We start from the raw sequence: 13,713 nt of genomic DNA on the forward strand, positions 1-13,713 counted from the left end.
TACCTGACCTGCCAAACATTTCTGAGCCAATACTGATGTCAGCAACTGCTTATCATCTGGGGCCCTGAAGTACTTGGGGATATGCTGCACTTATTGTGTCGCATACAGACCTGAGCACCGAACTTTCCAAGGGATGTATGAATGCTGCACATCTTTAAAAGAATTGTCCCAGGAATGTGGATATCAGCTATGTTGATAGCTTGGAGAAGCTGGGCATTTCTGTTTCGTTTGGAAGTGATTTTATTTAATAGGTGTCCTCAAAATTGTGGGTCATCTGGCCCAATAAAATGGAGTTAAGCTAACCCCCCTCCCAGAGAGGAGGAAGGCAACCGGACACTCAGGTTATTGTCAAAAGGGCAAATGGCAGAATGAGATAATTCCAAAAACAAAAACAAAGAATACTTTGTGAGGAGCTAAAATGATCCGTCTGAGCCTGGCTTGGAACTAGCTTATACCAGAACGGTATTGCATCAGCAACTGGGAAAAGCAAATCCATGCCACGGCAGGAGGGTGACAATGAGGGGACCTGAATTTCTCCAACACAGAGATGGGACGGACATGATACAATGTGATTATCCACACTACCAAGGTCGTCAGCATTGGCTCAGCACTCGGTATTCCTGTTATTCCTTCCAAAACGAATCAGCTCACACTGTCCGGCATTAAACTCAATGGGCCAGCACTCAGCACAGCTCTGAAGTTTATCTAAGTCCCTCTGTAAGCTGTAACATCCTAGGACACTGTCCACAACTCCACTGACCTTCGTGTCATCGGCAAATTGAGTAACCCATTCTTCTATACCGTCATCCAGGTCATTTAGTGGAGTACTGCCAGAATTCTTAAATTGTGGCATGGACAAGTTGGACCGAAGGACCTGATTCTGTGTTGTAAATCTCTGTGATTGTATGACTCTATTTATGGCTATTTCTCCCATTTCCCTATCCCGCACACATCCTGGAACTGCACCAATTCTCCCACTGAGTGTTATCCTGCCCCAGTTTCCCACTTCGAATTTAAATGGCACCTGCATGAATTCCCCAATTATTGATGCCCTGCATTTTTTTTCATTTAGTGATGCACTGATCTGAATCTCCAGTTAACTGATGCTTGCAACACTTCTTATTATTGAAGGTTGAAGACAGAGGGTGGTAGGGGAGGTTTGCTTTTCAGACTGGAGGCCTGTGACCAGCGATGTGCCACAAGGATCGGTGCTGGGTCCATTGGTGTTTTGTCATTTATATAAATGATTTCGATGTGACCATAGGACGAATGGTTAGTAAGTTTGCAGATGACAGTAAATTTGGAGGTGTGAAGGACAGTGAAGATGGTTATCTCAGATTACAACAGGATCGTGATCAGATGGGCCACTGGGCTGAGGAGTGGCAGATGGAGATTAATTTAGACAAGTCTGAGGTGCTGCATTTTGGAGAAGCAAAAGAGAGCAGGACTTACACACTTAATGGCAAGGTACTAGGGATGTTGCTAAACGAATAGGCCTGGAGTGCAGTTTCATAGATCGTTGAAAGTGGACTAACATTTCAATAGGATAGTGAAGAAGGCGTTTGGCATTTTTGTCTTTCTTGCTCAGTTAATTGTGTAAAGGGATTGGGAGGTCATGTTGCAGTATTGGTTCGGCCACTTTTGGTATATAATGTGCAATTCTTGACTCCCTCCTATAAGATGAGTGTTGTGAAACTTTGTGAAAGATTTACAAGGATGTTGCCAAGGTTGGAGGGTTTGTGCTGGAGGGTAAGACTGTATAGGTTGAGGCTATTATCCCTGGAACGTCAGTGGCTGAGGAGTAAGCTCATAGAGGTTCACAAAACCATGAAGGTCCTCAATAGGGTAAAAAGGCAAGGTGATTTCCGTGTGGTGGGGGAGTCCAGAAGCAGATGAATGCCATGTGTTAAAGTTGAGAGGGGAAACATATATAAGGGACCGAAGAGAAACATTTTCCCACGCAGAGGGCACTGAGCTGCCAGAGAAAGTAGTCGAGGCTGGTACAATTAGAACAGCTAAAAGGTATCTGGGTGGGTGTAGGAATTAAAAAGGTTCAGAGGAACATGGGCCAGATTCAGACAAATAGGATGAGATTGACATCGCATATCAGTTCGGCATGGTTGTGTTGGACTGAATGATTTGTTTCTGAGCTTATATTGCTCTGAGTGGGTTGAGCTCCGGATTGTAGATTTATGAAGCAGAAAATAAAGTATGGTACAGAGTTAGACCGAGAAATCCTGCTGATCTCATCAGCTTTATCCTGTTTTCCTGATCCTCCTCCTACAATCAATGCATTTTTCAGATCCTCATACAGAATTCCTGGAGTTCTGTAACTAGCCTGGAACAATGTGTGGAGATTCATTGCAAGGAACTACTTACTGGGAGAATTGGGGAAGGGCTTATCGAAATGTGAGAAATGTAACAGGGCATCAGATAATGGGAGAATTGGTGCAGTGTAAAACTAAATGTGAGAATTGGGGCAGGACAATACTTGATGGGCGATTTAGAGTAGGGCACCCCTAAATTGGGCGAGGGCGTCAGTCAGTATGAGGATTGGTGTAAGGAAACACTGAATGGAGAACTTGTTCAGGACATCAGTAATTGGGGGAAATGGTGCTAACCAACACTGAATTGGAGAATTGGTGTGGGGTATCAGTCAATGAGTGACCTGGTGCAGGGTGCTGATAACGCCGAGAATTGGACCAAATGGGATAACATGGACAGTGAATCAGTAAATAGGACAAATGTTGCAAAGGATTAGTGGTCCAGATTCAATACAGTGCATCACGAAATGGGAGCATTGGTGCAGATCACCACTAAAGGGAGGATATATGTAGGATCGGTAATTTGTGGATATGATGCAGGGATCACAAAGATTAGAGAATTCTGGCGGCAGACTAGTAAATTGGAGAAGTGTTGGAGAGGAATAAAAAAATGGAAGACCTGGTGCACAGTGGAGCTAAAATACAAAATGGGTGCATGGCACCAGTAAATGGGAGAATTAGAGTAGCGCACCTTTAAATGGTAAATCGGGCTCGGGCATCTGTAAATGGAAGAGTTAGGACGGCGGATGAGTAAATGGATGATTTGGCGAGAATCAATAAATGGGAGATTTGGTGTATAGTGTCATTACTTTGGAAAACTGGTGGGAGTGTTAATATATTAGAAAAGTGGAGCCTAACTTCGGGAATAGAGGCAGGAAATCAATAAAAAGTGTTGCAAGGTTCGGTAAATTGGAGATTCAGTTCAGTGCACCACTAAATGAAAACAATTCAGCAGGGCACCTGTACGTGGAAGCAGTGTTTCAGGAAACAATTAAATGGAAGGAATTGATGCAGGGCAACAATAAATGGAGAATTCATGCAGATGCCTTTAAATAGGGCAGGATAATACTCAATGGGAGAGTTGGTGCAGTTTCAGGATTGGTGCAGGATTGGTAAATGGGAGAAATGGTGCAGAGCAGCGGAGCCATAAATAGTCATACAATCATAGAGATGTACAACATGGAAACAGACACTTCAGACCAACTTGTCTACGGGTCAATTTTAGAGTTCTTGCAGCGCTCCACGAAATAGGAGAAACATTCGAAGGAACTACTAAATGGAAGAATTGGGCAAGGGCTTATCGAAATAAGAGAATTTGGAACGGGGTATCTGATAATGGCAAATTGTTGCAGTTAGAACCATATGGGAGAGTTTCATTTCGCAGTGAATGGGAGAATTGGGGCAGTGTAGCACTAAATGGGAACATTGGGACAGGACAATACTTGATGTGGGAATGTGAGTAGGGCACCCCTAAATTGGGCGAGGGCCTCAGTCAGTATGAGGATTGGTGTAAGGCAAAACTGAATGGAGAATTTGTTCAGGGCGTCAGTAATTGGGGGAAATGGTACGAAGCAACACTGAATTGGAGAATTGGTGTGGGGTTTCAGTAAATGAGAGATCTGGTGCACAATGGAGCTAAATTAGAGAATTGGTGCATGGCAATAGTAAATAGGAGAATGAGAGTAGCGCACCCTTAAATGGTAGAATCGGGCTCGGGCATCAGTAAATGGAAGAATTAGTACAGGGATATGAGTAAATGGGAGATTTGGTGGAAACAATAAATGGGAGATCTGTTGCACAGTGGAATTGCATTAGAAAATTGGTGGGAGTGCTAATATATTGGAAAATTGGTGCAGAGCATGTCTAAATTGGGGAATACGGGCCAGGGAATTAATAAAAAGAAGAAATGTTGCAAGCATCAGTAAATTGGAGATTCAGTTCAGTTCAGTGCATCACTAAATGAAAAAATAATCAGCACGGCATCTGTACGTGGAAGATGTGTATTAGGGAACAACTAAATGGGAGGCATTGATTCAGGGCCACAATAATTGGAAAATTAATGTCGGAGCCATTAAATACTCAGTGGGAGGACTGGGGCAGGATAATCTCAATAAGTGAGTTGGTGAAATTCCCGACACAGTGCAGGATTGGTAAATGGGAGAATTGGTGCAGGGAAGGGGAGCACTAATTACAGCCTTAGAGATGTACAGCACGGAAACAGACACTTCAGTCCAACTTGTCCACACCTAAATTTAACAATTCTGACAGCTCACCACTAAATTGGAGAATCATTTCAAGAAACTACTAAATGGAAAAATTGGGAAAGGGCTTATGGAAATGTGTGAGAATTTGCAACAGGGCATCAGATAATGGGAGAATTAGTGCAATTTAGCACTAAATGGGTGAGTTATGCTGAGTTGCACTAAGTGGGAGAATTGGGGCAGGACAATACCTTTTGGGAGATTTAGAGTAGGGCACCCCTAAATTGGGCGAGGGCATCAGTCAGTATGAGGACTGGTGTAAGACAACACTGAGTAGAGAACTTGTTCAGGACGTCAGTAATTGAGGGAAATGGTGCTAAGCAACACTAAATTGGAGAATTGGTGCGGGCCATCAGTAAATGAGAGAGCTGGTGCACAGTGGAGCTAAATTAGAGAATTGGTGCATGGCAACAGTAAATGGGAGAATTAGAGTAGCGCACCCTTAAATGGTCGAATCGGGCTCGGGCATCAGTAAATGGAAGAATTAGTACAGGGATATGAGTAAATGGGAGATTTGGTGGGAATAATAAATAATAAACTGCTGCATTAGAAAATTGGTGGGAGTGCCAATATATTGGAAAATTGGAGCAGAGCAATTGGGGAATAGGGACAGGGAATCAATAAAAAGAAGAAACGTTGCAAGCATCGGGAAATTGGAGATTCAGTTCAGTGCATCACTAAATGGAAAAATAATCAGCACGGCATCTGTACGTGGAAGATGTGTATCAGGGAACAACTAAATGGAAGAAATTGATTCAGGGCAACAATAATTGGAGAGTTCATGCAGATGCCATGAAATTCTCAGTGGGAGGACTGGGGCAGGATAACACTAAATGGGTGAGTTGGTGAAATTCCCGAATTAGTGCAGGATTGGTAAATGGGAGAATTGGTGCAGGGAAGCGGAGCACTAATTACAGCCTTAGAGATGTCCAGCACGGAAATAGACCCTTCAGTCCAACTTGTCCACACCTAAATTTAAGAATTCTGGCAGCTCTACAGTGGATAAATTTCGAAAGGGCTTTTCGAAATGTGAGAATTTGCAACAGGACATCAGATAATGGGTGAATTAGTGCAGTTCAGTGCTAAATGGGTGAGTTATGCTGTGTTGCAACTAAGTGGGCAGGATAATACTCAATGGGAGAGTTGGTGCAATTTCAGGATTTGTGCAGGATTGGTAAATGGGAGAAATGGTGCAGAGCGGCGGAGCCATCAATAGAGTCAAACAATCATAGAGATGTACAACTTCGAAACAGACCCTTCAGTCCAACTTGTCGATGACACAATTTTAGAATTCTAGCAGCGCTCCACGAAGTTGGAGAATCATTCCAAGGAACTAGTAAATGGAAAAATTGGGCCAGGGCTTATCGAAATAAGAGAATTTGGAACTGGGCATCCGATAATGGCAAATTGGTGCAGTTAGCACCAAATGGGAGAATTTCAGTTTAGCAGTGAATGGGAGAATCGGTGCAGTGTAGCACTAAATGGGAGAATTGGGACAGGACAATACTTGATGTGGGAATGTGAGTAGGGCACCCCTAAATTGGGTGAGGGCATCAGTCAGTATGAGAATTGGTGTAAGGCAAAACTGAATGGAGAACTTATTCAGGACGTCAGGAATTGGAGGAAATGTTGCGAACCAACACTGAATTGGAGAATTGGGACGGGGTATCAGTAAATAAAAGACCTGGTGCACAGTCGAGCTAAATTTGAGAACAGGGATATGAGTAAATGGGAGATTTGGTGGAAACAATAAATGGGAGAACTGCTGCATTAGAAAATTGGTGGGAGTGCCAATATATTAGAAAATTGGAGCAGGGTATGTCTAAATTGGGGAAGAGGGGCCAGGGAATCAATAAAAAGAAGAAATGTTGCAAGTATTGGTAAATTGGAGATTCAGGTCACTGCATCACTGAATGAAAAACAAATCAGCAGGGCATCCGTACGTTGAAGATGTGTGTCAGGGAACAACTAAATGGAAGGAATTGATGCAGGGCAACAATAACTGGAGAATTTATGCAGGTGCCATTAAATTCTAAGTGGGAGACCTGGGGAATTATAACACTAAATGGGAGAGTTGGTGCAATTCCCGGATTTATGCAGGATTGGTAAATGGGAGAGTTGGTGCAGTTCCTGGATTTGTGCGGGATTTGGTAAATGGCAGAATTGGTGCAGGGAAGCGGACCCTAAATAGAGCCTTAGAGATATACAGCTGCTGTATCTCCCACAACAGTGACTACACCTCACAAGGACTTCAGTTGCTATGAAGCACATTCAGAAATCCTGAATGTGTGAAAACACATTTTTAAATACAAATCAAGTCTTTGCAATGAATAAAAGACCCAAGAACAGGGCAGGAAATGGTAATCTATCGGTCTCATCTCACCGGAGAGAAATCAGGGGGAAAAAAACCCGATGTTTTTGATGTGATTGATACCTGAACAATTACACACCAGTTCAATTAAAGAGATAATTCACATCCAATGAAGTAAACTATTGCTGACCGAATAAACACAGTTCAGTTCTGGATGCAATAACAGCAGAATACTATCACATGTTACCCCACTGGAATGTGTGTGTCACCATAGTCTTCCCAGACCACAGGGGCTGCTCTCTTCATTACAGAGAGAAGCGACTCATGGTGATTTGACCAAATGGCCCAGACCTCAGGCAAGGGAAGAGTCCCTCATAGAAACCTCAAACTGGTAATGGGAATTGAACCCAAGCTGTTCACATCACACTGCTCTGTAAACCAACAATACAGCCAACTCAGCTCAACTGATACCCCTTAACTAGAGCGTCACATGTGGGGATGAATAATTGAATCCCTTGCTACACACAGTGCAGGTGAACGGACTCTTCCCACAATGTGTTTGTTGGTGTTTCATCAAATCATTGATACTCATAAAGCTCTTCTCACAGTCAGAGCATTTACATGCTCTCTCATTGATGTGAACAAAGCCATAGCTGCTGGGGTTGGACAACCGAGTGAACCCCTTCCCACACAAGGAGCAGGTAAAAAGGTGTGAATGTGCTGGTGCTCACTGAGTACAGATAACTAAGTGAATCCCTCCCTACACTCAGTGCAGGCGTACAGTCTCTCTCTCTCCCTCTCTCTCTCTCTCTCTAGTATGGCCACGCTCGTGTATTTGAACTTTGCTGCTTTAATAAATCCCTTCCCACACATAGAGCAGGTGAACAGTCTCTCCCCAGAATGTCTGTGTCGGTGAGTCTCCAGCTGGTTTGGGGATTTGCAATCCTTCTCACAATCCAGACACTTCCATGGTGCTGATCTCCTCACATATCTCCAAGTTGGATAATCTGTTGAATCCTTTCCCATAAACACAACATATTGATGGCTTCTCTGTCTGTGGATTTTTAAAGAATGTTAACTGGGTAATGTTAAATAATTTCTGCAGTCAGTTCAGTGGAACACTCACACTGTTGTGTGTGTGTGTGTGTGTCTTTACCGCTCACAATGTTCACTTGAAACCTTTGCTGACAGACATACCAGATAAACATGTTCCCTTTATGTCCAAATGAATTTAGTGACTCTGTTGGATCTATATATCATGTTTGATTTGACTCACTCATCTTCAATTCTTTCAGTCTATTTCTCTGTGAAATAATCTTCAAACATTATCACGGTCCATACAGGGTAAAATCTCAGAACAAACAAATCCAATTTCAAAAAGATATCCTTCCTCTATTCTATACCTCCCCCAAACAAATGATCCAATCACATCAAAAGATGCAAAAAGCCCCATCAAAAGCAAAAAGGAACCTTTCGAAATAAATCAGTTTATTTTTTGCAATATCTCTGAGACAATGTGTGTCCTGAGGTGCAAGCCTGTTGTGGGATGTACCTCGCCAACTGGTGGACAGCACAGCCCCCTATCCAGAAGGAAGTTACACAAGAGATGATTCCCTTTGCTGCTACTGTACATCAGTGGGGAAGAAAGGGAATGGGGAAGGTCGTTGGCAATCAAGAGTGCTGTTTTGTCCCACATGTTGATGAGCTTCTTGTGTTGTTGAAGCAGCATTCAACCAGGCACGTGGAGAGGAGTCTGTAACAGACCTGACTTACATCGTGTAAGGTGGGCAGGCAGGAGGGGAGTTGAATTTCGCAAGATTTTTTGCCTCTCCCTGATCTTATCAACTGTAGGTGTATGGTTAGTCCTGTTCAGTTTCTGGTCAATATTACACCCCTGGAATGCTGCTCATGGAGGATTCAACAATGATATTGTTATGGAATGTCAACAAGGGATACTCGGATATTCTCTTGTTGAAGATGGTCTTTGCCAGGCTCGGATGTGATACGACTGTTACTTACCATTTGTGCAGATTTTAGATCCTGGCCAGGTCTTGCTACACAAGGATATGCGGTTTTTAAGAATTTTTTTAGCTCAGGTAGATGTTCAGGTTGTAAGAATGTTCTCAATGAGAACAAGCCTACCAGCTCAGTGAGCAAACTTACAACCTGAACATATGGATATGCACTACATCAGTACCTGAGCAGTTGAGAATGATGCTGAATATTGTCCGATCATCAACCAACATCAATTCCTTCCATCTAGTTGTTCCCTGATGCACATCTTCAACTGATTTTTGTCTTCATTTAGTGATGCACTGAACTGAATTTCCAATTTCCCAAATCTGGCAACATTTCTTCTTTTTATTGATTCCCTGGTCTCTATTCCCTAATTTAGACTTGCTCTGCTCCAATTTTCCAATATTTTGGAATGGTAATGCAATGGCATTGTGCAGCAGATCTCCCATTTACTGTTTCCACCAAATCTCCCATTTACTCATATCCCTGTACTAATTCTTCCATTTACTGATGCCCGAGCCCGATTCGACCATTTAAGGGTGCACTACTCTAATTCTCCCATTTACTGGTGCCATACACCAATTCTCTAATTCAGTTTCACTGTGTGCCAGGTCTCTCATTTACTGATGGCCCGCACCAATTCTCCAATTCAGTGTTGCTGAGCACCATTTCCCCCAATTACTGACGTCCGGAACAACTTTTCCGCTCAGTTTTGCCTTACACCAATCCTCATATTGACTGATGCCCTCGCCCAATTTAGGGTTGCCCTACTCTCATTCCCACATCATGTATTGTCCTGTCCCAATTCTCCCATTTATTGCTAAATTGAAATTTTCCCATTTAGTGCTAACTGCACCAATTTGCCATTATCGGATGCCCCATTCCAAATTCTCTGATTTCGGTAACCCTTTGCCCAATTCTTCCATTTCGTAGTTTAACATAGAACATAGAAGAATACAGCGCAGTACAGGCCCTTTGGCCCTCGATGTTGCGCCGATCCAAGCCCACCTAACCTATACTAACCCACTATCCTCCATATACCTATCCAATGCCCGCTTAAATGCCCATAAAGAGGGAGAGTCCACCACTGCTACTGGCAGGGCATTCCATGAACTTACGACTCGCTGAGTGAAGAACCTACCCCTAACTTCATTCCTATATCTACCCCCCCCCCTTAATTTAAAGCTATGCCCCCTTGTAATACCCGACTCCATACGCGGGAAAAGGTTCACACTGTCAACCCTATCTAACCCCCTAATCATCTTGTACACCTCAATCAAGTCACCCCTAAACCTTCTTTTCTCTAATGAAAACAGCCCCAAGTGTCTCAGTCTTTCCTCATACGATCTTCCTTCCATACCAGGCAACATCCTGGTAAACCTCCTCTGCACCCGTTCCAGTGCCTCCACATCCTTCCTATAATATGGCGACCAAAACTGCACACAATATTCCAGATGCGGGGGCACCAGAGTCTTATACAACTGCAGTTCTTGGGAATGATTCTCCAGAATCCTAAAATTGAGTCATAGACAAGTTGGACTGAGGTGTCTGTTTCCATGTTGTACATCTCTATGATTGTATGACTCTATTTATGGCTCCGCTGCTCTGCACCATTTCTCCCATTTACCAATCCTGCACCAATCCTGAAACTGCACAACTCTCCCATTGAGTATTATCCTGCCCAATTAAAGGCATCTGCATGAATTCTCCCATTATTGTTGCCCTGCATCAATTCCTTCCATTTAATTGTTCCCTGAAACACTTCTTCCACGTACAGGTGCCCTGCTGAACTGTTTTAATTTAGTGATGCACTGAACTGAATCTCCAATTTACCGAACCTTGCAACATTTCTTTTTATTGATTCCTTGGCCCCGATTCCAAAATCAGGAATAGGTTTTTGTTGTTCTTTTGAAACTGGTGTCATATTTTCAAACGTGTATGTTGTGGCAGTAGAATTACCCTTTGGGTAGAGAACTGGCTCGAAGGTAGAAGACAGAGGGTGGTGGGGGAGGGTTGCTTTTCAGACTGGAGGCCTGTGACCAGCGGTGTGCCCCAAGGATCGGTGCTGGGTCCACTGTTGTTTTGTCATTTATATAAATGATTTGGATGTGACCACAGGACGAATGGTGAGTAAGTTTGCAGATGACAGTAAAATTGGAGGTGTGGAGGACAGTGAAGATGGTCACCTCAGAGGACAACGGGATCTTGATCAGATGGGCCAATGGGCTGAGGAGTGGCAGATGGAGATTAATTTAGATAAATGTGAGGTGCTGCATTTTGGAAAGGCAAAAGAGAGCAGGACTTATACAGTGAATGGACAAGGTACTAGGGACGTTGCTAAACAAATAGATCTGGAGTGCAGCTTCGCAGATCGTTGAAGGTGGACTAACATTTCGATAGGATAGTGAAGAAAGCGTTTTTCATTTTTGTCTTTATTGCTCAGTTAATTGTGTAATGGAGTTGGAGGTCATGTTGCAATATTGGTTCAGCCACTTTTGGTACATAGTGTGAACATCAACTAGCCACGAAACGATACGACCAGCTATCCCTAGTGGCCACACATGCAGACGACAAGCAACATGAATTTGACTGGGACAACACTAGGAATGAAGCAACTAGGAATTCCTAGTTGCTTCATTAAACAACTCGTTCATTAAACAGCTAAGAGCTCAGGAAATGTGAGCAGGACGAGACTATACAGCCTGTTTAAACTGTTCAGTTTGTTCTGGCAGTCAATCCAATTAGAGCTGGTTTGAGATTTCAAATCCGGTTTCCTACCCACTCCCTGAGACCCCGGCAATCTGTCTATCCCAATCTGAAATGTACTCAGTGAGGGAGCATCCACAATCCTCAGGGAGAGAGAATATTAAAGACTCAGAGGCCTTAGAGTGAAGCGCTGTCTCCTCATCTCAGTCCCAAATAACCTGCCCCTTACCCTGACAGGGTGTCAATCAAACCCGAATGAACTCCGGATGCTGTAACATTAACGCTGATTTCTCTGCACAGATGCTGCCTGACCTGCTGAGCTTTTCCAGCAACTCCTGAGACTGTGTTCTTGTGTTTCAGATTCCCAGACCCACAGGATTAATTTCTCAGCATCTACCCTCTCAAGCATCTTCAGAATCAGATACACTCCAATGAAATCGTCTTTCAACTTACAAGAGTATAGACCTAATTTATTCAGAAGCTCAGCACTGGAGCACACGGGTCCCAAATACTGAGCTTTATTTTGTGATTCATTAATGTGTTTGGGTCATTGCCGCTGGGTCACCACGGATTGCTCAGATATAATTGCTCTGGTGAAGGTGACGGTCAGTTATTGCCTTGAACTGCTGCCATTTATTTGGTGCAGATAAACCCACAATGATGTGAGGGAGGGAGTTCCAGGATTTCCAACCAATGGCACTTGTGGGACTGAGATGTTTTTCCAAGCCAGGGTGGGGAGTGGCTTGATGTGGAATTGCCAACTGGTGGTGTTCCCGTGTATCTGCTGTGTTCAGCATTCCACATGATAGTGCCGTGGGTCTGGAAGCTGCTCTGGGAGGAACCTTGGGGAATGTCTCCAGTACATCTTGTCTATGGTACACACTGCTGCTACTGAGTGTCGGTGGTGGAGACAGGGGGTGTTTGTGTCTGTGGTGCTGAGCAAGCTGCACTGCAAGTTTATTCCACCTAATTATGGAGAACACAACTCCTCTCCATCATCATCAATCCATTTCCCAGATGGACACCCAGTGATTACACGGATCTGTTAATTGTCCCAATGACCATGAGATTGTAACCAGATTGCCCCCTTCCCTGACAATGTGCTGAGGGCCATCCCGCGACTGTTGCACTGTCTCCTGGCCATTCCATGTGTAAAAGCTGGGACTGAGCTGATGGGACACAGACTGTGTTACAGATGGTTACAATCAGGGCACTGTCACACCGATTCTGTCTGTCTTTTTGCACGTGTCACTCTGAATGTGTGTGTGCATTATCGTGTGTGCTTCTGTCTCTGTGTTTCCGTCTGTGTCTTCCCATCTATCTCTGTCTGACTATCAGTGTCTGTGTGAGTATGTGTGTGTCTCATTGTGTGTATTAGAGATTTTATCCATTTTTCTGTATCTCTGTGTCTGTATCTCTGTGCAGCGGGCTCCCTGTTGTTTTGGGAACTGTATATATTGAAATGGGGCTTAAACTCGCCTCTATCTGTATCTCTGTCTAGTTCTCTTATGTTTAAAGTGACACAATGCTTTTGGTCATGTTGCTGCGTGTTTTTGTGTGTGTATGTGTGTATGTTTCGTGTCTGTCTGTGTGTGTATGTGTGACAGATGTCAATACATACAGATACTCAAAGACACATACACAGAGATGTGCAGGGAAACATACAGCAGCACATAGAGAGACAAACACAATCACACAGGCACACACACACAAACACACAGACAGATATTGATGGAGACAGCAAAAGTCTTAACACTGACAGAATTCCTTGTTCCGAAAACTAAATGAGAAGTTTTTAGATTTTTTAGGAATATTTGACTTTACTCGAAAGTTGTCCATGATTTTAGCTGGATGGCTGTGCCTTTAACAAATTTGTAGTGGAAATAAGAAAACGTGGCTTAGCTCCCAGAGTGCGAGGTTACCTTTGAAAGGTGAAAGCAGTTTGGATCAATGATGAACCACTTTTGGCCATCCCTGAGTTTTCCAGTCTTATCACAATGGCCGCTGATGCTGGTGAATTGGGGCGAAGTGCTGTCTTGTTCCAGGATGATGAGTTAGGAATTGTGTTACCTGGAGGATGCTGCTATTAGAAACA

Source organism: Chiloscyllium plagiosum, unplaced genomic scaffold (genome assembly GCF_037043375.1).
Source record: "Chiloscyllium plagiosum isolate Xiang-an unplaced genomic scaffold, Cpla_swu_hap1 HiC_scaffold_45, whole genome shotgun sequence".
Classification (NCBI taxonomy): domain Eukaryota; kingdom Metazoa; phylum Chordata; class Chondrichthyes; order Orectolobiformes; family Hemiscylliidae; genus Chiloscyllium; species Chiloscyllium plagiosum.